The sequence below is a fragment of the Staurois parvus genome, unplaced genomic scaffold (genome assembly GCF_062004578.1).
Source record: "Staurois parvus isolate SC_StPar_1 unplaced genomic scaffold, SC_StPar_1.0 ptg000696l, whole genome shotgun sequence".
NCBI classification, from domain to species: domain Eukaryota; kingdom Metazoa; phylum Chordata; class Amphibia; order Anura; family Ranidae; genus Staurois; species Staurois parvus.
This window is the reverse complement of record NW_028318492.1, coordinates 9,269,983-9,296,951: the sequence shown is the minus strand read 5'-3', so window position 1 is coordinate 9,296,951 and position 26,969 is coordinate 9,269,983. Positions and strand designations below refer to the sequence as shown.

General features: G+C 38.5%; 1 protein-coding gene across 1 annotated transcript in view; it reads right to left on the bottom strand.

The window, feature by feature from the left end:
* Positions 1-26,969, bottom strand: part of DMD (dystrophin) — a 2,676,943-nt gene that overhangs the window by 1,175,751 nt on the left and 1,474,223 nt on the right. The window lies entirely within an intron of this gene.

Sequence of the window (26,969 nt, the reverse complement as noted above, 5' to 3'; positions counted from 1 at the left end):
AATAATACATTGACGAGAGAGAAAAGTCATCTGTGCATGATGTCTGAATGGACAGGTGCCCAAACCAGACCAACATTTGAGAAAGACCGAAATAGTTAGTTTGTCCTGGAACAGGTTGACAGTCAGAGTTGACCAAGTGATATTATAAAATAGCCAGGAGTCTGGGAATTGTTGAAAGCAGAAACACCACCTCCTGCATTCAGGGACCCAGATCAGAAATAGATGGATGGATCAACCTCTATGGGAGTTCGTCCATCAATGGATCAAAGGTTGTGCAGCTCTTAAATAAGGCTGGGGGAGCCCGAACAATACTGCCAATGAGAACAAAAGAAAGCGCACCAACCTTGTGCATTACTTCAGAAAAAAATGTGACTGTATTAAAATAGGATGTATACTCACAAACGTAGCAGTATAAAATGCATATAAAGTCCAAAATTGGAACACTGAAGTGCAAGATACGTGCGAGTCCTACCAAAATGGGAGACACTCAAAGTACATTTGACGCATTTTGAAGGGAGATCCGATCTTCATCAGAGCTAATCAAGCTCTGATGAAGAGGGGATTTCCCTTTGAAACGCATCAGTTGTACTCTGAGTGTCTCCAATTTTGGTAGGACGCGCACATATCTCATACTCCAGTGTTCCAATTTTGGACTTTATATGCATTTTCTATCCTATTTTAATAAATTCACATTTTTTACTGAGGTAATGTGCAAGGTTGGTGCACTTTTTTTTGTTCTCATTTGCAGGCTTGGGAATTCTTGTCCTGTGTTCCTGTATCAGATTTGAATACTCCCCATAAGATCATACACTTGAAAGCGCTCTGATTAATGTATATATATATATATATATATATATATATATATATATACACACACACACATACTGTACACATTAGTATGCCAGCACTCATCAATATATATATATATATATATATATATATATATTAATTTTAAGTGTCACATCAGCAACTGTTTGTGCTACACACAGGTGCTATTTTAATATAAAAACATTAGGAACTATTGATGAGTGCCGTCATATTAGTCTTCAACGATAAGCTATTTACCAAGGTGAGTGAATCTAAAGCTGTGATGGTTGCCTTGGCAACTGCAAGTTTAACAAAAGAGAGAAAAAAAGGTAGGGGCAACAAATAACATGCACATTTTCGTTTTAAGAACTGTAATAATTCAACACTAAATATGCTATAAATATATATATATATATATATTTATATATATATATATATATATATATATTTATATTTATATATATATATATATATATATATATATATATATATATATATATATATATATATGTTTTTTTTAAAGATCTGCATCCCACAGTTTGCCCGTGTTTATCATGTTTTTATTAAAACAAGTGCAGTAGCTTCAAAGAAGCAATCAATCATCCTTCATTATTTTTACTGTTCTAAAATGAAAAAAGATGACACATTTGCACATCATCATTGCTTTTTGCACAGCTCTATTAAAGAAGCACTATTGTACCGGTTCAGCAGTTAGTCATTTGACAGTAAAGTTTTGGTTGTTCTTTGCTTGGTTAGTTTACTGTTTGCTTTAGCATTCATCCTGACCTTGGCTTAATGATCAAACATTAGGAATTATTGATAAATGTCACCACAGTAAGGTTTTGGTCAAATCAATTATAGCAAGAACTGAGAAAACACAAACCACTATCTATGCAATATATATATATATATATATATATATATATATATATGTGTGTGTGTGTGTGTGCAAACCCACAATGCCAATCAGTTGAAACTTTCAGGCTTTTCAACTTATTACAAGCTTTCTGACGTATCTCACTGGAGAAAAAAGTACAAAATAATTGTGGGCCTGCCTGGATAGACTTCTGTATAAGCCAAAGGTAATGGGCCTGCAGTTTTACTGTTCCAAGAATGTGACAGTAGAGAGAGCCAAGCTGTAAAGCTGCTTAACTGGCTGCAGCGCACTCTTCATCCCTAATAGACAGACGCTGATGTACTAATACTGTACTTGGACAGCACAGGGGTGGACCTGACATACAATCCAAAGTCCATATCATTCCTGATTTAGCAGGTCTCTTGATAATTTTTATACTGTGATTATTTTAAGACAGGCAGCTTTTTAACCATGGAGGTTTACTCAGAAATTAGGTTTTGCAGTTGCCATTTTGGTTATTCTACCGAAATGGCAACTGCAAATGTCAGCAGTACATGTTGTTGAGTCAATTCTCAATTTACATGTGTTATTGTAGAAAAGTGATGGTATTTTATTTTCATTATATTTCCTGCATGGAAAGCCTACAAACTATAATTTCATTTTTTCTCCTGTAGCTTTCACAATATTTGCAGTACATTTTGTCAGATATATTAGGTTAAAAAACACTGGGAAAAATTTACTAAAATGGGTGCACTCAAAATCTGATGCAGTAATGTATGGTAGCTTCTAACTTCAGCTTGTTCAATTAGGCTTTGGCAATAAAATCTGGAAGCTGATTGGTTTATATGCAGATCTTCACCAGATTTTGCACTCTCCACTTCTAATAAATAACCCCCCACTATGTTTCCGGTAAATACATTCTGGATATCCCCCCTCCTGTTTAATAACTGAGATGTAAAGAAAGAAAACTAGAAATAAAAATTTTATAAAGATTTAATAGAGCTCCACCTGGATTAATACCTTTTCTGATGAATTTATTGAAAAGTAGTTTCATTTCTTCCTTTAGGATTGAAGGTGCCCAGGTCAGGATTAGAAATAACTCCCTACTGTGATGCAAAAGTCGGTATCTCAACACTTGAGAAATACATGTTGTTACTTTTGATATACCTTGCCATGTAAATAAAAACTTGGATTTGGCCATGACAGCATAGCAAGTTTTCTCCAGTAGTTTATGTGGTTTTGAATATTTTGAAAAATAGTCCACAATCAGAAAAATGGCTATTGTTTTTGGTTTTGTAGAATGCATGCAATAAACTTAAAGTTAAAAATATCCTTGGCTAGCTGGTGCCACAGTAGTTCATATGGCCTCAAAGTCTAATTTTCGTTTGCTTGTTTGTTTTTTGTTTTAAAGGCTCTCTAGCTTTGCATGTAAATGTACCTAAACATACAGTGTTTTTTTAATGTTTATATGTAAAGCACAACAAAGTTCTTCAGCAGCCAGTTAAAAATTATATGACTGAAGAGTCCACACATACACTATATTGCCAAAAGTATTGGGACGCCTGCCTTTACACGCACATGAAGTTTAATGGCATCCCAGTCTTAGTCCATAGAGTTCAATATTGAGTTGGTCCACGCTTTGCAGCTATAACAGCTTCAACTCTTCTGGGAAGGCTGTCCACAAGGTTTAGCAGTGTGTCTATAGGAATGTTTTACCATTCTTCCAGAAACACATTTGTGAGGTCAGGCAATGATGTCAGGTGAGTCTGGCTTGCAGTCTCCACTCTAATTCATCCCACAGGTGTTTTATCAGGTTGAGGTCAGGACTCTGTGCAGGCCAGTCAAGTTCCTCCACCTCAAACTTTTTCATCCATGTCCTTATGGACTTTGCTTTGTGCACTGGTGCGCAGTCATGTTGGGACAGGACAGGGCCATCCCCAAACTGTTCACACATTGTTGGGGACATGAAATTGTCCAAAATGTCTTGGTATGCTGATGCCTTAGGAGTTCCCTTCACCGGAACGAAGGGCCAAGGCCAACCCTTGAAAAACATCCCCACACCATAATCCCCCCCCCCCTTCACCAAACTATACACTTGGCACAATGCAGATCACAGCAAAAGTGGAACGCCAGCGGCATGCATGCACCCTCAGTACCCAGAAGTGCAGAATCACATACATACAGCATAGTGTATGTGATTCTGTACAGAGCAGCCACCCTGTAGCAGTAAAACTGCTATAGGGCAGTTGGCAAGCAGTTATTGTACGCATTATGTATATATTTTGGAGATTCTGTGCATTGTTTACATGGTGATACAGCCCACACTGGTGCGTGAGGTGCTACAAATCGCATAGCTTTAAACTATGCTTTAGTTGTCCCTCATGTTAAACAAACGTAGATAGCTTAGTCAGGATTAACTATAAGTTTTTCTTTTAACCTAATTTTGGGCAGATGCTTACCTTCAAGCCAGAGCTCTTCAGTGTTTTTGACATCACATTTTTTAGTGTTAAGCTTGAGCTCTGTCAGAAATTTGTGTATACCTCGATTGTGTCTGATATCTTCAAAAAACATTTTTGCAAAGACTGCAATTGTTCCTGATTTGTAGCAACACCTCTCTCAGGATGAGGCTTGGGGATTTTCACACACTATAGTCAATTCTTCTTCAGCTATGGTTTACGGTCAAATACTGTTTTCTGATCTAATAGCTACTTGCAAGCCGGTGTTGCAGTCAAATATACACTTTGTTGCCTGATGATTATTTAAAAAGTCTGAATTCTTTTGACATGGGTTCAAACATTTGCTGAAAATATTCTTTAGGGATTTTTGTTCATGCTGATTTAATAGCATCAAGCTGTTCTTGCAAAATTGGTGACCGCATTTATGGTATACAGAGAACCCCGTCTGTCAACTCATCTCAAATGCATTAATTCTGTGATAACAAATACCTGTCCATGCCATTTAAATTTTAGAAATCAAGATATTCCGAAATCAAGAGCTGTCAGAACATACCATATTTCTGTCCTGAACTCTCCAGCTCTAGCACTAAACTTGTCAGAAATATCCATCATTTTAGAGGAATTCTGATCTATAGCAGTTACAATTCAAAACTGATCCTTCTGAAAATAAAGCATATATGACAAAGAAGTACTGCAGTATGCCAAATACTGCACTGTGCTTCTCAAAGACAACTGAAATCTAACAGATATACTGTATGTGTTAAATGTTATTCCTACTTCCTGTAAGATGCTTAATTTACAGTCTCCAATGTGAATAGTGGTGGTGCAATTTTTTTGCGCCATCTTTGAAGCAATGGCATATAAAGTGGATTTTAACAAGAAAAGGACAAAGCATCAAATCACAACAGCTTTGGCATAATACACATGACAATTAATTCATGCTCAGCAGATCTACTAGATCCACTAAAGCAGCTGGAGGCTCCCAATAAGATTTTATTGTGATGCTTATAAGAATTAAGTGTCTTATAAGTGTCATATAACAGTGATGAAAAGTCACATTACCTTACTGTTTTCAAACAATTGGATTTATTCAAGCCGCATTGATTTGATAAACATGGCAATGCGTATTCACTAAAGGAAGGTAACATATGCTGATTTTAACACAAAGACATAGGTTTCTAAACAGAATGAATTAAAATTCACAATAGTGAATGTGATAATAACCAATTCTCCACATGCATACATTTATTTTCCCCTGAAAACTTGATTGTGGTAAAAAAGGGTAAGCAATGTTGTCTACGTCAGTCATTTTCAATGCTGTGCATTTAGTGTAATAAAACTCAGCTAATGTAACTGATGTACTATCTAGTGGAGCATTGAACGGCCCTTCATTTTGAAATATATGGTATGCATAATGTATGACTGAATTTAATTGTTAATGCTGCAATTAATGGAGTGTGTCCAAAGAAACAAATAGTATGCCCCTTGCTAAAGGCAAAACAATTGCTGAGTTTCAATCTTTTATCAAGTAGTCCTTATGAAAATAAGGTTGTCTTAAATAAAAAAAATTTGTATAGTGTTTTCATGTATTAACTGTTATGGACCAGAGCGATAACTTGGCTAAAATATGTACTAATTCAGATTTCATGATGACCCGCTACAAAAAAAAGTACAACATAGTTACATATATACAGCATAATAGACACAAATCATGTTATGCAAACTGCCTTTGTAATCAACTTTTAAAAAAATATTTTAATGCGCTTCCTGCACATTAGATAGCAGTTTTATAGTAAAGTTGAAACAGCTAATAGAAACATAATAATAATAAAAGCTACAATTTCTGGGGAAATTGTGTGAAGTGTTCTTGCCTCCACCAGTAGTCTACAACTGGAGTGGGCGGAGTAAATGGATGGAGTGGCTTGAGTAACTATTGTGTGGTTGGAGTGGCTGGAGTAACTGTGAAAAGGTTGGACTGGGCAGAGTAACTTTATGGAGTGGGCAAAGTAACTGTGTGGAGTATTTGGAGTGAGTAAAGATAGAAAACATTACTCTAACCAATTGATTGATCAAATTTAAAAAGTGCACATGGCAAGCTTGATAGAGTGGGAAATGCAGTTCAACTTTTAATTATTTATATAGCACATTTAATTGCAATGTTGTTGCCCAAAGTGCTTCACAGCTACATTAAAACATACATTTATAAAAACATTAGCAGCATTATTACCCCAAATACTCTCTACTGTAGAAAACTTATTTCCAAACCTTTAACCAGAAGCCGGCCAAACTGTCACAAATTCAAAATTAGATTTCAAATAGGGCAGAAAAGAGAGGTTAAAAAGAAACTGCTCCAAACTGCTCACTTCACTGGCGTCTTCAAATGGTCGTAGTTTTAAAAACTATAAATCCTACAGTGAAGAGCTTTATATTGTGAGAATCACAAGACCCAGACCTACATTTTTATGCATAGTATGTCTCGGAAATATTAAAAATGAAGGCACAGTCGCAGTTTAGATATTGCCCTTCAAATTTGAGGTGGCTAGAGTGCAGTTTCAATGAATGTCAATGGGTGGCGTGAGTTTCAAACAAATGGTCATATTGTGAAAACTATCAGGAATATGGCATAGCCGTGGCCATTTTTAGTGGTAGCAGGGATAGCTGAACGTTTTTATATAAGATTTGTGTAGGTGGGCTTGAAAATGAGGGAGTGATGGCAGTTTAGAAATCATGTCCTGATTTTTCAGCTCACACTCTAGCTTTTGTCAGTTCCCACTCTAGTTTTGAACATTCCACCATTCATTGCTATGGGACCAATTTCACCACAAAAACGCCAATATTTCGTGAACCATTAAGCGAAACATTCCACAAAGTAATAGCACACCAATCAAGAACAATCTGCACGTTTCGGTATATTACTGTCTATGTAGTGTAAAAACTGTGGGAGGAGTTAGGGTGGTAAATTTGGCTATAATAATAAGAATATATATGTGAGATAATAGTAAGTGGTCTTGCCATGCAAGAACACTTAATAAAGATGATAGAATGGGAAGGACTGCAGTGGGGTAAAGGGGATCGAATTGTTGCTGGTAAGAAGTATCTATGGCACCTAGGACCTAGTCTAGTACCTAGGCAACTATGAATCCAAGCACATACCCACAGTTGTTTTATGTTTCTTCTTGTTTCAGCAAAATGCTGGGCCTTTCTGACAGACAAAGATCCAACACTTTGGGGGAGCGTGGGGAATTGCCACTAAACTCTGCCCATACATATTCTTTTAGAAAAGAGAAAACAGAAAAACTTGCTTTCCAGCTCCTTTTGACAGATTAAAACCTTTGACTACACCATGTAATAAGAGATGAGTCACTGCTTTGATGATTCATTGTGGTTTATTTACCAAAGACAACTAGACATCTCACTTTACAAGAGAAATTTCACTTAGCATGGGTATTTTCCTTTGGCTTAGTGAATGAGGTTAAGCTGTGCTGACTTCCTTCATCAAATAATGTGCAAGTGAAAATACTGTCTTTTTTTTTTATTTTCCTTGCACTTCATTGGGTATTCTTTGCAAAGTGAATTTTCACCACATTCACTAAGCTAAGGTAAAATTCCCTTGCAAAGCAAACAGCCTATTTATTGTAGTATATCAACCCCACCTAGTTCTGTAGATAATGAGCTTTTCTCAACACAGCTGAAAAGTGATCATGTTATGAAAAGAGACTGGAGCTCCTCATGCTGCCTACATAGAACACTACATAATATCATTGTGCAATGCATCATATTACCAAACTAAAAATTAAAACTTAGTTAATGTTTTAATTTCTTTGTTCCTGATCATAAATAAAGGGAAATATGTACAAAATAAGATTTTACTACTTACTGTAAAAATATTTTTATTGAATACAGGAATTTAGTAATGCTTAAATATTTGGTTATTGCTGCCACCTACAGGAGATGGGAATACTGGCAAACAAAAAACCTTTTATAACCCTGCCTCCAAACCCTCATTTCTATTTTGTGAGCAAGCAGTACATATGCCAATAATATAGAGGGAACTGATACTATGTTCCTAAATAGACTTCAAGAAAAAGATTTTAAACTAAGTACAAAAATCCTAATTTATTAATTTTCCATTTAAAAACACAATTCTTAGATATTCAGGATCTAAAACAGTTCAACAGAAGGGTAGACAGTATCCACTGAGAGATTCACCGGATGCATAAATCATACTACAAAGATTATCTGAGGGATTCAACACCTAAATGAAGTTTAGTTAAAGCAAGGCCAACCAAAAATGATATGACCCAGCAGTAGGGCACCATGGAGCAACCTCATGCTCCAGACAAGTACAGTTACCAGTAAGAGGAAATTTCTACCTGGAGAATGATAGGCCATTCTGTGGAGGACAACCTATTTTTCACCATACAGAACGTATGTGGAACAACAAACTAACTGAACAAAAAAAAAAGAAATAGACCAAAAGCTAAGATGGTAAAAAAGCAATGTTTAATAGAGGAAAAGCCTAAGCCAAGTGTACCTAACCCTTGACTTTAATGCGGCGTTCCAATGAAACTAAAAAAATAAAAGTCAGCAGCTACAAAAACTGTAGCTGTTGACTTTTTAAAAAACAGCCACTCACCTGTCCTTTTATCCCGTGGTGTCCTCCCCACAGCCCATTTCACCCGCTGTCCTGTGTTCCCGCAACCAGCATCTTCAGTGTGGGCACCCAGCTGTGACACCTTTCTGAATGGTCCTGTAGTCTTCTGGGAGCTGTTACGTGTCCCAGAAGACTATGGGGAGGGAGGGCAACTTCCGCTTCCAATCGCCTACACGATCACAGTAGAAATGGGAGCGGGTACCTGTCAATTTCTGGTACCTGCTCCCCAAAGATGCCAATCCTTAATGGGGATCAGGAGAGCAGTCATTAAAACGGAACTTGCCCTTTTGGGTGGAGCTCCACTTTAAGGAAAAGAAGCTTGGACAGACTAGGGATGTCTAGTAGAAACACCAAGCCAACAACAGCTGGAGGCTTAGAGAAAACACTCAAAACTCTTCACTTTAAGAAGAAGCAGGTCCATAATAAAACAAAGTAGGAAAAGATGCATTGATGTAAGAGGCCTCTCAGCCGATATTACAATAGAGAGAAATAATAGAAACCCTTAAAGCATAAATGTCAGTTCACACTACTGCAACCTGAAAGATGGTGTGACTTTGCCAGGCAGCTTCCTGGCGATTTGCTGGTGACTTGATGTGATTTGAGTACTACTTTACTCTGACTTTATGTGACTTTCATGACATGCAACTTTGCCTGTGGTCTATAAGAATATCAGCTACAGGCAATCTACCTGTAATGTCGGATCCAAACCACATCAATATACAGGTGAAACTCGAAAAATTAGAATATCGTGCAAAAGTTCATTTATTTCAGTAATGCAACTTAAAAGGTAAAACTAATATATGAGATAGACTCATTACATGCAAAGCAAGATAGTTCAAGATTTGTCAAAATTGTTATGATTATGGTTTACAGCTCATGAAAACCCCAAATCCACAATCTCAGGAAATTAGAATATTAAATGCAATCAATAAAACAAGGATTGTACATAGAGCAATATCGGACCTCTGAAAAGTATAAGCATGCATATGTATTCAGTTCTTGGTTTGGGCCCCTTTTGCAGCAATTACTGCCTCGTGGCATGGAAGTTATCAGCCTGTGGCACTGCTGAGGTGTTATGGAAGACCAGGATGCTTCAATAGCGGCCTTCAGCTTTTCTGCATTGTTCGGTCTCATGTCTCTCATCTTTCTCTTGGCAATGCCAAATAGATTTTCTATGGGGTTCAAGTCAGGTGAGTTTGCTGGCCAATCAAGCACAGTAATCTCACGGTTTCTCACTGAACCAGGTTCTGGTGCTTTTGGCAGTGTGGGCAGGCCAAGTCCTGCTGGAAAATGAAGTCAGCATCCCCATAAAGCTCGTCTGTGGAAGGAAGCATGAAGTGCTCCAAGATCTTCTGGTAGACGGCTGCGTTGACCCTGGACTTAATGAAGCACAGTGGACCAACACCAGCAGATGACATGGCTCCCCAAATCAACACAGATTGGAAACTTCACACTGGACGTCAAGCATCTTGAAGTGTGTGCCTCTCCATTCTTCCTCCATACTCTGGGTCCTTGGTTTCCAAATGAGAAGCAAAAGTTGCTCTCATCAGAAAAAAAAGAGGACTTTGGACCACTGAGCAACAGACTAGGTCTGTTTTTCTTTAGCCCAGGTAAGACGCTTCTGATGTTTGTTGTTCAGGAGCGGCTTGACAAGAGGAATACGACATTTGAAGCCCATGTCCAGGATCCTTCTGTGTGTGGTGGCTCTTGATGCACTGACTCCAGTGCACTCCTTGTGAAAGTCCCCAACACTTTTGAATGGCCTTTTCCTGACAATCCTCTCCAGGCTGCGGTCATCCCTGCTGCTTGTGCACCTTTTTCTTCCACACTTTTCCCTTCCACATAACTTTCTATTAATGTGCTTTGATACAGCACTTTGGGAACATCCAACTTCTTTTGCAATTACCTTTTGAGGCTTTCCCTCCTTATGGAGGGTGTCAATGATGGTTTTCTGCACAACTGTCAGGTCAGCAGTCTTTCCCATGATTGTCATTCCTACTGAACCAGACTGAGAGACCATTTAAAGGCTCAGGAACCCTTTGCAGGTGTTATGGCTTAATTAGCTGATTAGAGTGGGACACTTTGAGCCTAGAATATTGCACCTTTTCACAATATTCAAATTTTCTGATATTGTGGATTTGGGGTTTTCATGAGCTGTAAGCCATAATCATCGCAATTATGACAAATCACGGCTTGAACTATTTTGCTTTGCATGTAATGAGTCTATCTCATATATTAGTTTCACCTTTTAAGTTGCATTACTGAAATAAATGAACTTTTGCATGATATTCTAATTTTTTGAGTTTCACCTGTAGATGAGGAATCAACTTGGAGGCAACTTCCATGGGTACAAGTCGGATAGAAGTTGCCTTGAAGTAGTACAGAAACCTTTTCTAAAGTCAGAGTGATAGTGCTAATTAAGACAGCTCTCAATGACTAACATGGAATTTCACATGTCATGCAACTTGGCTTGGTTCTCAAAAGTCTGATCATAAGTTACGGCAGTGTGAACCGAGTCCAAGTTCATGAACAACTTCTCCAGTGTTCAAAAGAAAAGTCACCAGCCTGCAATATATAATAGGGTAAATATTCCTCTGGGATAGGGAATAAGCAGTGCAGCCCTCCTCAGACAGGGGAATCCAACCACAAACTGCAAAAGAACACACAGGAAGTACAAATGCCTAGAGCATTACCCAAGATTTATTGGAAGAAATGCATACTCTGCTCTGTGGAAGGGGACACATCCCCGAAACGCGTCAGTACCGACACGACCAGCAGTTGGGAACCCACCATGTTGGTTGATCATCAGTCATATGTATTTTTTACCTTTGATGCTTATGAGTATGCATTTGGTTTGAGGATTTCTTCCAATAAATCTTGGGTAATGCGCTAGGCATTTGCGCCGCCCTGTGTGTTCTTTCAAGCAGAGCCTAACTCCACATTTAATGTACCTTTAAATAGTTTCTATTTAGCTACATATGGTATACAGCTCCTTATTATGGCAGTGGGATGAGGACTTCCCATCTCATCCCCAGAACAAAACATAGTGAATCTGAGTACTGCTCAGCGATTCACAGTAAGCTTTGCATTTTGTGAATGTATACAAAGCTTCCTATGATTAATTGAGTTGGAGAGCATGGCATAATTCACCTGCCTCTCCACCTCAGTCAATTAGAGAAGGCTTTGCATTAATTCAGGGAATACAAAGCTTCTCATGGATGGCTGAATAATGCTCAGACCCAATTTATTTTTTTCTGGGAATGGGAATGGAGGTCCCCGTCCTACTGCTGGAACACTGTATACTGGTATACAACATTGTATACCGTATGTAGCTGAGGCTACATACTGTTAATACAGTACATTACACCCAGCAAGCACACCTGTTAGTGCAGTAAATAGTTTGTTTGGTACACTATGGCCCAAATGAACTATTTAAATGGACACTGAACATGAAGTTAGCCTTTAAAGGATAAGTTCACCTTGTTAAACATGTTACGATTGGACTGGCTGCTGCATCCCCCTGATCCCCTTTGTGACAGCTAGTAGAGGATCTTCTTCCCACTAGCTGTCACAATTTAAAAAAAATGCAGACATGCCTACCCGGATGCTTCACTCATTCACAGTATTCTGTGAATGGGAAAACTACAAGTCCTGGCAGCCTTTTTCGGCTGTCGTCTTGTAGTTTTCAATGAATTATCATGGCGCTCCACAGTGCCGTGCTTGTTCATTGAGCCTTCCTGTCTGTAAGTATCTGCTTGGCCGTATGGGATGTACAAGAAAGCAGATATACTGAAAGTTCAGGGGTGGACCTACTGATCTGCAATGCTTTAAAGACTCCACAAACAATAAATGCTTTAGAGGCTTAACAAACAAAAAAAATAAATGCAACATTTATTACCTGCAAAAATATGTGCATTTATTTTTTTTTAAAGGTGAACTTATCCTTTAAGCTGGGAATAATAAACAATACCTGTAAAAAAAATAATGATCAGGGGTGAGGACACACCACAACACTGAACCCTTAGCAAATTTTGTGCTTGGTGCAAAAAAGAAGTAAATAATGCAACATATATAGGAAGCAACATGCAACAAATATCCTAATATAAGATATCCAATATGAAAAATGTAGAATCTGCTGCACTGTGCCCTTAAATAATATGCAATATGTAAGTTCCACAAATGACACATTTAGGTTGTCAGCACACCTTCTGGGAGAAGATGGGGATGAAGAACATGTTTGGCAGGTTTTAATCCTTGTTTTTAATAAATGCTTACAGAGGTACCGACACTATATTGAGTGCTTTGGTTTTTTCATGTTATGTGGCAATTTGTACATAATGAGAGATAATAATGGTGGAATGACTGGCAGATACCTTCCTCTGTTCTCATGATGGTATACCTGCTGTGAAAAGCATTTAGTGACTTCAGTTATTTTGAGGTTCACTTTTTCTGGTAAGAACCCACTCATATCACACTGCTGGAATGAATATGTGTCATTTATGGAATCTACTCATGTTATACAGTAGAGATTGTAAAACACATTGTATTTAATTTAAAGGAATCAGGAAGCAATCTCAAAATTTTTCCTACCATACAATTTGCCTACCAGGACCAGAAGGATGAGAATGAGTCTCTCCATTTACATCCATGGGTGCCACACTGCATATCTGCTTGAACAATTATTAAATATTGATTTTATGAATATTTATTACAAGGCACAGAAACTAGGGGTATGAATCCTAATATTAACCTACTACTAACTAGGAATATTAGCCTGATAGAAATTAGAAAGAGGAAGGAACATAAGGGGACTTCCTCAGGCCACAGTGGATGATCTGTCTTTTTCATAAATCAACTGCAGACCTTATCTGTTACTTGTAGTTCTACAAACATGCAAAGCTAATCTGTACTTGTAGTTCCATAAACATGTGGCTTCATGCTACCTCTTTGATGCACTGGTCTGGGAGCTATAGGAGGTGTCACCATATCTCACCTGCTGATTGATATAGTCAGCTAAATGGCCAGTTCCTATCCAGCCTGGCAATCTACCTCTATATTTAAGGTGTGCTCAGACCAGCACACTTTAGGGTTGCCACCTCATCCCTTTAAACTCGAACACCTATTAATTTCACAGGCTCTGAGGCTAATTTAATGCAGATATGGCATGAAGTGAGTTTAATTAATCACCTTAATCAGCCACAGAATCTGTGTAATTAATATGTGTTCAGTTTTAAAGGTATGAGGTGGCAACCCCAGGCCATTTCCTTTTCCAAGGCTCTACTAAATGTTGGTTCCTCAATTCTTGTGCTCCTGTGTTCTCGTATTACAATGTCCTTGTGTATCAGAGGTCCTGAGTGTCATTATCTCCAAGTTTCAGTGTCCCCGAGTTCCTGAGTTCCAGTGTTCTTGAGTAACTGAAGCTCCAGAGTGTCACCCTGTGCACTTTTGTGACCTCATGTTGTCCCTGTGTGTCCCTTCATAGTTATTATGGCTAAAAAAAAAAGTTATAATCCTATACCCACAGTTGATCCAGAGGAAGGCAAAAAAAACCCAGCAAAGCATGAACCAATTTGCTCCTGCAGGGGAAAAAATTCTCCCGAGAGGCAATCGGATATTCCCTGGATTAACTTTGCCTATAAATGTTAGTATCCAGTTATATTCTGTGTATCTAAGAAACAATCCAGGCCTTTTTTAAAGCAATCCATTGAGCTGACCAGAACCAACTCTTGAGGGAGTCTATTCCACATTTTCACAGCTCTCACTGTGAAAAAACCTTTCCGTGTTTGGAGATTAAATTTCTTTTCCTCCAGATGTAAAGAGTGCCCCCTTGTCCGTAGTGATGACCTCAGGGTGAATATCTCTACACCGAGTTCACTATATGGACCACTGATGTATTGATCATATCCCCCCTTAATCTCCTCTTCACAAGAGAAAATAATTTCAGTTCCTCTAATCTTTCCTCATAGCTGAGCTCCTCCATACCTCTTATCAGTTTTGTTGCCCATCTCTGTACTTTCTCCAGTTCCACAACGTTCTTTTTGTGAATTGGTGCCAGAAACTGACCTGCATATTCCAGATGAGGTCTTACTAATGATTCCTGGATTCCTGCTTTCCTGCCATTTTGGTTATCGAACTCTGCTTTGTATATGACATCACTAGTTTTCTGCCTATCCTGACCTTTGGATTGTTCCATTTTTTAGATTGTCTGTTGATTTTAGTACTGCTCTCCGATTCTTTCTTTGGTTAGCTTTCCTCTGCACAGGTGTGTCCAAGGACTATGACCTGGGAGCAGTTCTGTAGCAAAGTCCACCACCCTTGGCTCCTTAGACTCTGTGCTTAAACCTCTACCCAACATGCAGGCTGTACAGAAGGTCCACAATCCCAGCCATACATGACAATCTTCCAGTAACCAGGTGCCACAAAGGCCTGGTTAACAGGATAACAAAGTTTCCTGTCTACTGACCCTCAAAGGAATTACATGACTTATTAAGGATAGATCATTTCTTACAAGGAAGAAAGAAGCAACACTAGTGTGCAGAACACTCACTCTTTAAAGTGGTGAATGTCAGATCTGAGAATCCAGAAGACAACACCTTGACACCAGGTAAAAAAGCATTTGTGGTCATGAATGGCACACTTATTACTGACCAGCAAAGATAGTAAGTAATCAGTAAGTTACAAGTTCTTAAATCTTTCAAGAGGTGAATGATCTTGCTGCCTACAGATGATATCTACAGGGGGTCAGATTAAAAGACTGACCAACAAGAGGGTTAACTCCCATCAACTTGGAAAACTGTGTGTTCCATAGAACTAGACAAGAGAATAGATCCATTATGAATATACCTTGTATTGGGAAAAGGGATAAATCCCAACCTGGCCAAAAAATGGCAAATAGCACTGAACATCAAAGATTTTGATTCCTAAACACTTTTGGGTGTATCTTATAGCTTGAAAATAGCCTGCAATTTTTAAAATACTGTTTCATAAAGCTTGTATGCTTTTGCAATATCTTTGTGTATATATATATATATATATATATATATATATATACATATATATATATATATATATATATATTTAAGTTTACATGTTGCTTGTGTGATAAGATGCTTTGTGTTGCTCATGCATGTCCAGGCATGTACTCATGGCTTACTGCATGGCATTTGTGGAACCGGTATAGTTTTGGTCTCCACCAAAATGATGTCACACATTTCAAGAGTCTTCATGGATATTCTTTTTTTTTTATCTGAAGGAGGGGAGTCAAAGGCAGATACATTCCAGGAAATAAATGCCACATGAATCATCTACCCTTACTCAGAATTGCTACAGTTAGAAATGCTAGGGGGTGTTTTTCAAAGTGAATTGTAAACAAAATAAAGCATAGAGACATGGATGGATGGGTGAGTTTGCTTATTAAAATTAAATTAAACAGCATTTCCAGTTTGTGGTGCTCAGATACGGTTTAATTCCATTTTCAGTCATGAGACAAGTGAGACCATAAATAAGACAAGGATGCTTCAATGCACCAGCCAGGCACAGACTGTAACAATGATCAGCATTTTGAACTGTGTACTGGTGAGTCTCATCTCATAACACAATTAGAACTAAATGACCTGGTCATTTAAGTTTGTCAAAATCAAAAGCAGAACTACTGAGTTCATGGCTACAAGAGTGGTGTTTGCTATCACCAGGTAAAAAAAAAATTCTGTTTTTCAGAGCTGCCAAGCTGATCTAACAAATTTTTTTTGCATACGTTAACCTTATTTTCTGAACTGAATTGACAATTTGTTCACAGCTTTGCATTGTGAGTATGACCCACTACAATGGTGTCTCTTTATTGATTCCTCAGTGTTAAGCTCAAGACTGTCTTGTTACACAATGTGCACCCTTCAATGCCTGTTGGCTATGCTGCACACATGAGAGAAGAAAACACAGAACTGTTGTTGAAGCTCATTCAGTTCCACAAGTACAATTTGAATATCTGTGAGAATCTAAAGGTAGTGGCTCTGCTGCTTTGGATGCAGCACAGAAATACCAAGTACTGTTTTTACATATGCAAACGGGACAGCAATGCAAGAGAGTCATGCTACATTATTAAAAAATGACCACTCTAAAAGCATATGATTCCAGGATAAAAAAACATGGTACATGAACTACTTGTTGACCAAAGACATTTTTGCATCCAGTTTACATAAAATTCGAAGTGATGAAAAAGAACAACTGATGCCAAGGTTAAGGAAGACTCTGTTATTAAGGAAAGATCTGTTTGTGGGGCCAGAGAAAATTATCTGGAAAGCATTCAGGAAGATCACTTGGAATTTTCTTGGCAACTACAGAGCACCACACTGCATTCAACTGGTTGACAAACATCTTACAGCATACAAGACCATGAAGTGCAACATGTCACTGTAGATTCATTCTCTCCATTTGCACTTGGACATTTCTAGTGCAATCTAGGTGCAGTTAGTGATGAACAAAAGTTTCACCAGGACATTGCTAGAATGCATAAATGGTATCAGGGCAAACTATAATCCATCAGTGCTGGCTTACTGAGTACTGAGTACAAATGAAAATCAGCCACAAAGTACTTTTAGCCCTGTTGAATGCAGCATGTCAGAAACATTATGAAATTAAATACATTATACTTATTAAAAGGTAAATAATTTCTTATTGCCTAAGAATCCTGTGTGATACAGTCATTTTGAAACTTTTGAAAAAAAAAACTGTTCGGTTAGCAATACTTCTTGATCCAAAGCAATCCAAACAACATTGGAAGATGCACAATGGAGTGCAGTTATACCAAAAAGGGTACACAATTGGGAGCATACCTTCCTGCAGAGGGATGAGCAGATGAGACAGAGGACTTCATGTCTAAAGATCTGTGGCTTGAGTGGGAAATAGACTGTGAGGGTCTACAAGGTACATATGTAGTAGCAAATGGAATAGGGGTTCCTTTGCCCCATCCAAAGATCTCCTGTCTTCAGGCAACTGTACATTCTGCACTAGAAGCATCAGGAATTATATTGTCAAGGGCAGAAAAAAAGAGATGGCTAGCCTTAAAGAGAAAGTAAATCAGATGTTCCTTGAGCATATCCTTGATATTCCAGGTATGAAGCCAAAGTTCCCAATGCATATGAACAGACATTACACCCATGCAAAACATAAGCTTAGATACTTGTAAGAGACCATCACAGCTGAAATCTCTAAAACCCTGTTTAGATGTATGCTTTGGTGGGATTTTTAAAATGGCATCTGTCAATGCCAACTGTTAGGTAGATCCCACTGCTTCATCCTTACTGACCTTCTCACTATGTGAGTTCTTGGAAACTGGGTCACAATGGAAGCAATGCCATAGCTTTGGACCTGGAGAGCACACCATAGCTAACTAACATGGTATATGGATGGAAAATGCCACAATGCAGAGCTTAGTGCCTGAAAGTCACATTTTATGCTAGTACTGCAATCTTCCAGTCCAGCAGGGTCCAAGTACAACATCCAAAGCTGTTGCTGTGAATACATCAATCCAGATAGATGCTGTGTAGAAGCTTGCTCAAGCAGCGTTTCTGAAGTCAAAGAGGGAAAAATACCTACAGTATACTGAATTACTTGACTGAGGAAAATAATAATAAAAACACTAGCAAAAATATAATAAGTCCTTGTTCACATTATTGTGTAGCAGGAATGAGCGTTCCCACTACATGATTTTGAGACCACAATATTCACACGATTTTGCATGTCACATAGGGTACTGCATTTACTTGAACGGGCTGCCCTATGCACTTTTGTCACCCAAAAAGAAGCTCCTACTCCTTCTTGGGTGACAAGCTTTACTCGATTTGTAAAGGCGTGGTTAGCTGTGATTGCCGAGGTGTCCTTTTGCACAACAATATTAGCAGAATTGCATCACATTTGGGGTCCATTGAAGGATAATGGTACCCAAACGCATGCAGTGGGTTGCACTGCAATTGCCATGTGATTTGGGATTGCTAGCAGAATCACAAAGATTCTGCCTGCAATCCCAAATCGCAAAATGTGAACAACTGAGAAATACCAGTTGGAGGCAAAGTTACACGGGGGCTGGCTGTAATTTTTTTTTTCAGTAACCCAACCTCCTGTGGATAGCAGTATACCCCAAATGTCTATGAATTACTGAATTCATGTGTTCCTCAATTGACATAAAAAATGTAACTATACATTTCCCTAAAGTAATATTCTCAGTTTACTGCATTCCTCCATATTTTATGTGGAAATCATCTAAATAGGTGCCCTGAAAGCACATTAAATTATGACAGGTATCTTTTTACTTGGGCACTGGATGTAGGTTTATATCCACATGTACACAGTACAGAATGAAAAATAATAGATTTCCAAGTTACAGTGCAGTGACAACTTATAAAACTGGAATATGCATTTGTTTCTAGACACTTACAAAGCATCACAATGAGTCAATGCTTCATCCACTAATGTTTAGAGTGACACAAGCATATGCTGATACAAGACATAAATTTAGAGAAATTCTATTTCAAACTTTGTCAACAAAAGCTTATCATGAGTAATTCATCTTGTCTCTGTCATTGCTATATGCTAGGCTTCTCACTCAGGATATGGTCTGTACTGTGAGATGAGTGTAAAGAACAGAAATAGAAGTAATTTGGTCATTTTGATTCCATTCTTTACCAGGATATTGGATATATATATACAGACTTGTAACAGTTAGCCATTTTCTTGTGTTTATAAAGAGTGTATTGGTTAAAACTAAACTCTGGGCTAAAAAAAACTGCCATTTAAATATATTCCTTTATAGCCACAAAGAATTTAAATCTACTTTGTGTGCTCACAATGCCTTTGAAAAAACAGTTATTATCATGAAAAATAATGGTGGCATCATCACTAGGAGGGACCCAGCAGTGCCACCTGTTTCAAACTGCAGAAAACTACAGGAGGCAGATACAAGACCAGTCACCCTGGACAAAAAGAAAGGGAGAGAGCAGCAGAGGCTACTTTGGTATGGAAAACGCCTACATAGAGGAAAATTATAGGAAATGTTTATTACTAGAAACAAATGGATTACTGCACAGATCTGAAAGAAATACACAAATTCACAGAATTGAGTAAAAAGGCTCAAGAAGTGGAAGTCTTGGCTAATACTCTTTAAGCGTAAACCTGCTCCCACCCCCATTCTAACCCTATATTAAATAACCTGTAAATGAAAGATGTCTTACCTATAAAGAAAGATGTATATATTTACCTAATCTAAGAGTGCGTTGGTCTGGTCACAAGATCTCCTCAGCAGCTGGCACCTTTATTTTAGCTAAGCATACACATCTTTCCTTTACAACAGTGGTCTTCAAAATGCGGCCCGGGGGCCAGATGTGGCCCTTCACTTGCCTTTATTTGGCCTTTGAGGCACCATTCCATCCAAAGACACCTATGATGGGGCACTATTTCTTCCACTGACACAAGTGTTGGGGCAGTATTCCTCCCACAGACATTAAATACCAACAATGGGGTACCATTCCTCAGACTGATACCAACAATGAGGTACTATTCATTTTACTAAAACCAATGATGGGGCAATGTTTACTGCCACTGACACCTGGGCATTTTCTAATCCTAGTGGTCACAGTCTGGCCCCACTAAAGCCTGAAGGACAGTTAACTGGCCCTTTGTTCAGAAAGTTTGTAGATCCCTGCCTTACATTATGGTTATTATAGGGTTTAGAATGGGGGTGGGAGCAGATTTAAGCTTAGATAGTGTTAGCCTAGACTTCTACTTTAAGGAATTTACTTGCAACTTAAAATTACAAATAGCTTCCATGACCCTCTTGTAGCTGTAAAGCTATGTTTTACTAATGGGAGGAAAGGTGATGTAAAGAAATTGAAAAAAAAAAAAAAAGAAATCCACTGTATGTGATTGGTTGTTTGAGTTAATTTCACTGCACTTCACACTTTTGTAAACCAGATGCTGAATGTGTATAACCCACTTGTAGGCATGACATATACACTTTAAATATTGATTGGAAAATCTCATTAAAGATGCTTTAAAACAGTTTCTGGAAGGATGTTTGCAGTGAAAAAAGGTGAACTGCAATTTACACTTCAGTACATCGGGCCTAGTATCTTCGTACTGCTTTAATAATGCTTAGTTCTTTAAATTTATTAACCAATTGTTCCATTAAATATAAATGATATTGCAGAGTACAGTAAGAACTATAGCACTTTATGTTTCTGCACTGTATTTTATTCACTTGGCTTTTATCGTGTTGATATTTATACACACTTTCATGTTGAGCTAATGTCCCACACCCACAGTGAAAGCAATTTGCACAATATTTTAGTCTTAGCAAAAATACCACTTAATGAGTAATGAAATGCCACAAAGGCAATGAAATGTTTTTGATCTTTACTAGCTATGCAGTTAACATTATTAGTGAGAATGAATGTTATCTCTAGCATGCATGCATTAGAATTTAAAAAAATATTAATGTCATAAATTAAAGAAAATGTAAAACATGAATATACAGTAGATGGTAAAGCCTGAGTGGAGTGTTTGAACATGAAGCATTCAAGAGAGTTTTGTTATCAACTGAAGCTCCATTTCACAAGTCTCACATCGTAAAATTGGTCCCATTTTCACAATGCAGATACCACAATGCAGATACCAAACAGTGAAGTCTTGATACCACATTATGCTAAGCAACACTGACTAGTTAGTTTCTTATGAGTAGTGTATGTGAGAGGTACACTTTCAATTCAGTTATAAAAATTTTGTTACAAGACAATTACGCTTGTTAACAAATAAATGTGAAAATAATGTCTGATGATTTAAAACTGGATTGATGCACCACATTATATGTTTTTATGTTATATACAGTGTGTGTACATAGCTAAGGCTTAGCAGTGAAAATTAGAATTGGATGAGTGAATCCATATTTCAGTGGCCAAATTTGCAGTAATTTACAGTATGGGCTCATTCACACTTGACTTTATTTCTAATTCTTGCCAAATGCCTCTATAATGTTTGACAGGCATTAGACAGGTGTTTGGGAAGTGTTTTTAACGCTCCTCAAACACTCCCCAAACGCTCCTCAAACGCCCCATGTGTGGTTTTGAGGCGGTTGATAGACGTTTGCCAAGCGTTAAAACCGCACCACAAATGCCTATAATGAAGTTAAATGGTATTAACGCTCCGCAACCACACCAGACTTGAATGGGAGGCTTCAACTCCTTCTGACTCGACACGAGGCATCAGTTTTGCCGCGACGCAACACGATGCAACACTAACACTTCAGTGTGAACAGGACTGTGTACTGCCATGTGCAGAAGTTTCATAGGAGTTTGAGAAGCATTAAAAATACTTCCCAAACGCCTGTCTGATGCCTGCTGACAAAGGTAGTGTTAACTGAGGCTAAGAATGTGTGTTCTGTTACACCTACTGGCCATCCCACATAGATGTTTACCTTCATTTTTTTGTGCATTTCCAACCCAGGTTATATATCTGTTCTGTGCACCCTTAACTGTTCAAAGTACATATGCATGTGACTGCAGGTGCCCCCTTGTGCCTTGCATATGAATTCACGGTAAACATACATGTTTTGAAGTTTGCTGTTTCATATGTACGTAAAGTTAACCTGACCTGGCCTAAAAAGTTGAAAATGTAACACCAGTGCCTAGAAAAAAGTTGTACATGAGGCATCACCTTCTGTCAAAGTCAAGATTATGTCATATTCCTTCTCAGAACTAAGCCCACTCCTGTCTTTCAACTGTTAAATGGAATTTTAGAGGGTAGTACAGGCTCCGGAATTTAAAAAACGAATGATGGGAGCTGAGGCTTAGCACCAAGAAGTGGTAGGGCTTAATCTTAACTTGAGCAGAAGTCAAAAGCTTCATATACAACCTTGGCCTATGAAGAATAAAAAAAATCTAGTTGAGGATCACCAGAGTAATTGCAGACAACAAAATGTGCTATATACCTTTTTTAGTCATGTAAATATTTATTAAGCCTATACTTATTATAAGCTCTTATTTTGGGCAGGTAGGTGGAGCTTTAGGCTCCATTTAGTATGTATTCCTCCTTCTTCTTACCGTCATTGTGCTAAAAGCCTTGTTTTGTACAATATAAGCTGATATTTACAATCAAAGTGTATGAGAGCAGAGAATCTCATGCCATTCATCCCCCTCACTCCTGAATGCTTCTATCTGAGGTTTCAATAAGAGACAGAATTGCTTAAAAGGAGTGAACTACTGCTGTGCCTCTCAATTTAAAGGATAGCCTTTGTCTAAAAAAAACTTCTAGCATGCTCTTTATTGTAACAGACTCTTGTGTCTTTTATGCCACATACTGTAAGTACTCTCTTTTTGCTAGCAAAATAGTTTTTTTTTTTTAACACCGCTAGTACAGTGTACACTCCACAGAAAGTGTACGCTCTGCAAAAGAGTAAAGCCTAGTGCCAGGATGATGCAATTCTATCACACATACAGTTCATAAAAATTGCAACATCACAAATAGCCTGTTGATAAAGGAGAATGATGGTCTCTGGAAGAATCCTCTGAGAAGATATCACTAGTGCTTTTGGAAGGGCAAGAAAGAGTGTGGAGCTATATGGGAGAAGAACACAAGCCCAGAAGTAAATTGTAGTGGTTGTAAACCTGAGACAGGAAATCTGAACAAAGCACTTCCTTCTATATTGGGTACTTTTCTCTATCCAAAGTACAGAGTGTGATTTATCTCTGCTGCCTGGTTCTTCTGTTATCTGTATGAGTCACTTATGACAGCTTTTCCCTGACACCAAGAGAAAAAAAGTGACAGAATAGACTTGTAACTAGAACCTTCAGGGCCCTGTTGCAATAAACCATAAAGGGCCCCCTGACTACCGGCCAGGCCCCCCCATGGTGGCAGAACACCTGGGCCCAGTCTCAAGTGCGACCTTTGTGACCCCCTGTACTGCCACTGGTGTCAGTAGGTTTTTGTTTTTTGCATAATCTCTTTTAATTGAAATATTTTCAATACAAAAAGAATTAAGAATTACAGAAAAGAAGAACAAACATTAATGTCAATAACACCAGTCACAGCAGTTCTATAAAGCAGAGTGACAGTACACTGCTTCGATGTACTGTACATACATTTTAGTATACAGCATGACAAAAATAAACAAAAAAAAACAAACAAAAAAACAAAACACTTGCATCAGAAGCGCATACCCATAATAATATTTCAGGTGGGGGTGGAACAACTGAGATTCAGTCCACCTCGCTGAGTGTGTCGAAGTAACCAGTGACATAACTCCAATGATATTATATGTATCCTGGATAAACACAATTAGAATCAAATAGGAAAGGAAAAACGGTATAGCATAAACCTTGTGTAAAGGTCAACTAGAATCTTAATAGTGAGGTTGATTAAGCAATGTCTATAGTACATATGGCACCAGCTAGAGGTCAGTGTGCAGTCCAAGATCAAGTGAAAAGAAATTCCTATGAGGGAATATTAGCAGTCTCCAGTATAATTATATCAGAAGGGAAGTAGCTATTGAGGGTCAAAAAGCAGGTCAACTGGGGTTGTCAGGTTCTAAGGAGTAGTACATCCAGCCAGACCAGATGTTGTGGAATTTCTCCTGCTTGTTTTGAACAGTGTATACCCATCTCTCTGCCTCCATGACCTTATCTACCTCTCTTCCAGTCATGCAGTGTAGGGCAGGAGGCTTGTTTCCAAAATCTCGGTATAAGGCTGTTAGCTGTATTCAAAAGTGTGGAGTAACGCTATATTTATATGACTTGAGGGAGGATGGAGTATCATGGAATAGGTAGTGGAGGGTGGTAAATTGTATGGGTTTGAGCATTGTTCTGTGTATCCACGGTGATACTGTATATCCTTCCACGATTTCTAAATTTTTGGGCAGTGCCACTAGAGATGCAGAAAAGTGCCTTCTTGGGCACATCCCCTCCAGCAGTTACAATCTGTACCTGGAAAGACCTTAGCTAAGCATGAAGGTGTTTTATACCAGTGGGATAGGAACCTATAACAAGATTATTGAGTCCTAGAGCTTGTTGAAGACACATGGGACATTTTAATAATGTTTTGCTTCTTGTGTGAAGTGAATCCCACAGTTCTAGTTCCCACTCATATACGAAGTAAGAGTTTGTATGTCTGTGATAAGATGTGTTGAGCATCCCCGATGGGTGTGCACATAGATTTCAACAGCATTAGGGTGTCATTAGGATGTAGTTTGGACATTAGTTTCTGTAAAAAAATCACCCAATTGCCTATGACGCCAAGCGTCCATGGGAAATCCACCATAAGTGTGTCTTAATCCTTCTAAGGTCAGAAGCGGTCCTGCTGGTGCCAGATTAGATCATGTAGATTCACCATCTCTGCTCCAATGTTGGAAAAATATGACATCCTCACCAGGGGGGGACCAAGGAAACCCACCTACTGGCACCAGAGGTGTTGTCAGTGGGGACAGTTCATCTGTTTTGTTGATCTGATCCAGATCCGTAGAGTGGTCAATATTAAGGGTGATGTCCAGCTCAACAGCCTGCAATAGATTTCTCTAGAATGACCCAGATCTTGTCTCTCAAGTTATAACACCAGTTAAGAATGTGGACTAGCTCCACCGCCTTGCAACAATATCAGGTAGACCTAGTCTCCCATTTTCCTTACATTGGCAGAGGATGGACTACGTCAGCCCGGGTTGTTTCCCCTGCCAAATGAAAGTAGTGAACAATTTATGAATCCACTTGAAAAACAGAGGTGGTAGCTTTATGGGTACTGTATAGAGCAGAAACAAAATTCTCGGCAATATGTTCAATTTAATTACATTAATAAGTCCCAGCCATGTGAGAGCGGTATTCTGCCAATGCTGCAGTTCTCTTTCTATAGCCTGGAAGAGGGGGTCATAGTTAGCAGAGTACAATAAGTTGAGTTCAGGAGTGATGTGCTTGCCCAAGTAAGGCAATGTGTGTGGTTTCCAAGTAAATGGAAAGTTTATTTGAAGCTGCAACATCAGGCATGGTGGGAATATAATTGGTAGAATTTCAGATTTCCCAAAATGGAAATTAGACAGATGTCCATATTCATGAAATTCAGACTTTAAGATTGTGTTATTTTTATTATTATTATTTTTTACCATTTTATTTTATTTATTTTATATAATTTCTATTATTATGTAATTTTTACAATTTGCTAGGAGCCCCAATGGGGGGCTTTGGTGAAATATCAGGGGTCTAACCAGACCTCTGATATTTCACTTTTAGATAGAGAAAGTGATTAAATATCCATCTCTACAGCCTCAGCTGTACAGAAAGAATGGACAGGAATACTCCACAGTTTACTATGCTTCAGTTATGAATGAACAGAGTCCGTGATCGGTATGGATCACTGACTCTATTCATTAAGACAAGGAAGGAGCTGGTAAATCACACATTTACTGGCCTCTTCCCCACTCTCTATCCTGACAGATTCCCACAGCAGCTGGCAGGAGAGGGAAGTACACAGGAGCCCTGGGGCAGCAGGAGGTGGATAAGAAAGATAGCGGGGCAGCATGTAGAGGGGATTGATTTCTCTTTTTGCAGCCCTCCTTATCCAAGTGTACAGAAAGCCACATGGGCCCCTTGGAGCATGGGGCCGAGTTGCAACTGCAACCCCTGTGACCCTTGTACATACGTACCTGACAGGGGAGGAGAGCTACAGCACAAAGCCTGTTGTTGACAGTCACAGCTGTCCTTGTTATCTGTGTAATAGGGTGTCTCTAATCAGGACTCAGAGCTCTCCTCCCTGAGTTGTTCAATGTGTGAATTCAGTTCCATGCTCCCCACTTTGTGCTGCTGAGAGATGCCTACAGATTCTTTGTAAATTATGTGTATTATAGAAGGCTGTACAGGGCAGATGGTTGCAGATAAACTGATACATCAAATGTAGGAGGATGTTTTCATCTCTGTGTATTACCAGAAGCAAGTCATTTCACTGGTTATATCTGAGGGTGTTCAACCACTTTAATGTACAAGTATCCTCTGCATACATGCAGACTATTGAAAGTGCTTTCTTCTCCCATTCTCACCTTTCAGTTTTGCTTTAGCATAATTCATAGTGCTCTGGGAATCCTTTATCATGCATTAAATGATTTTTGTAAAACAATTAATACATAGCAAAAAGAAATTCAATATAAAAGTAAAAATAATTATGATCCTAAACAAAAATA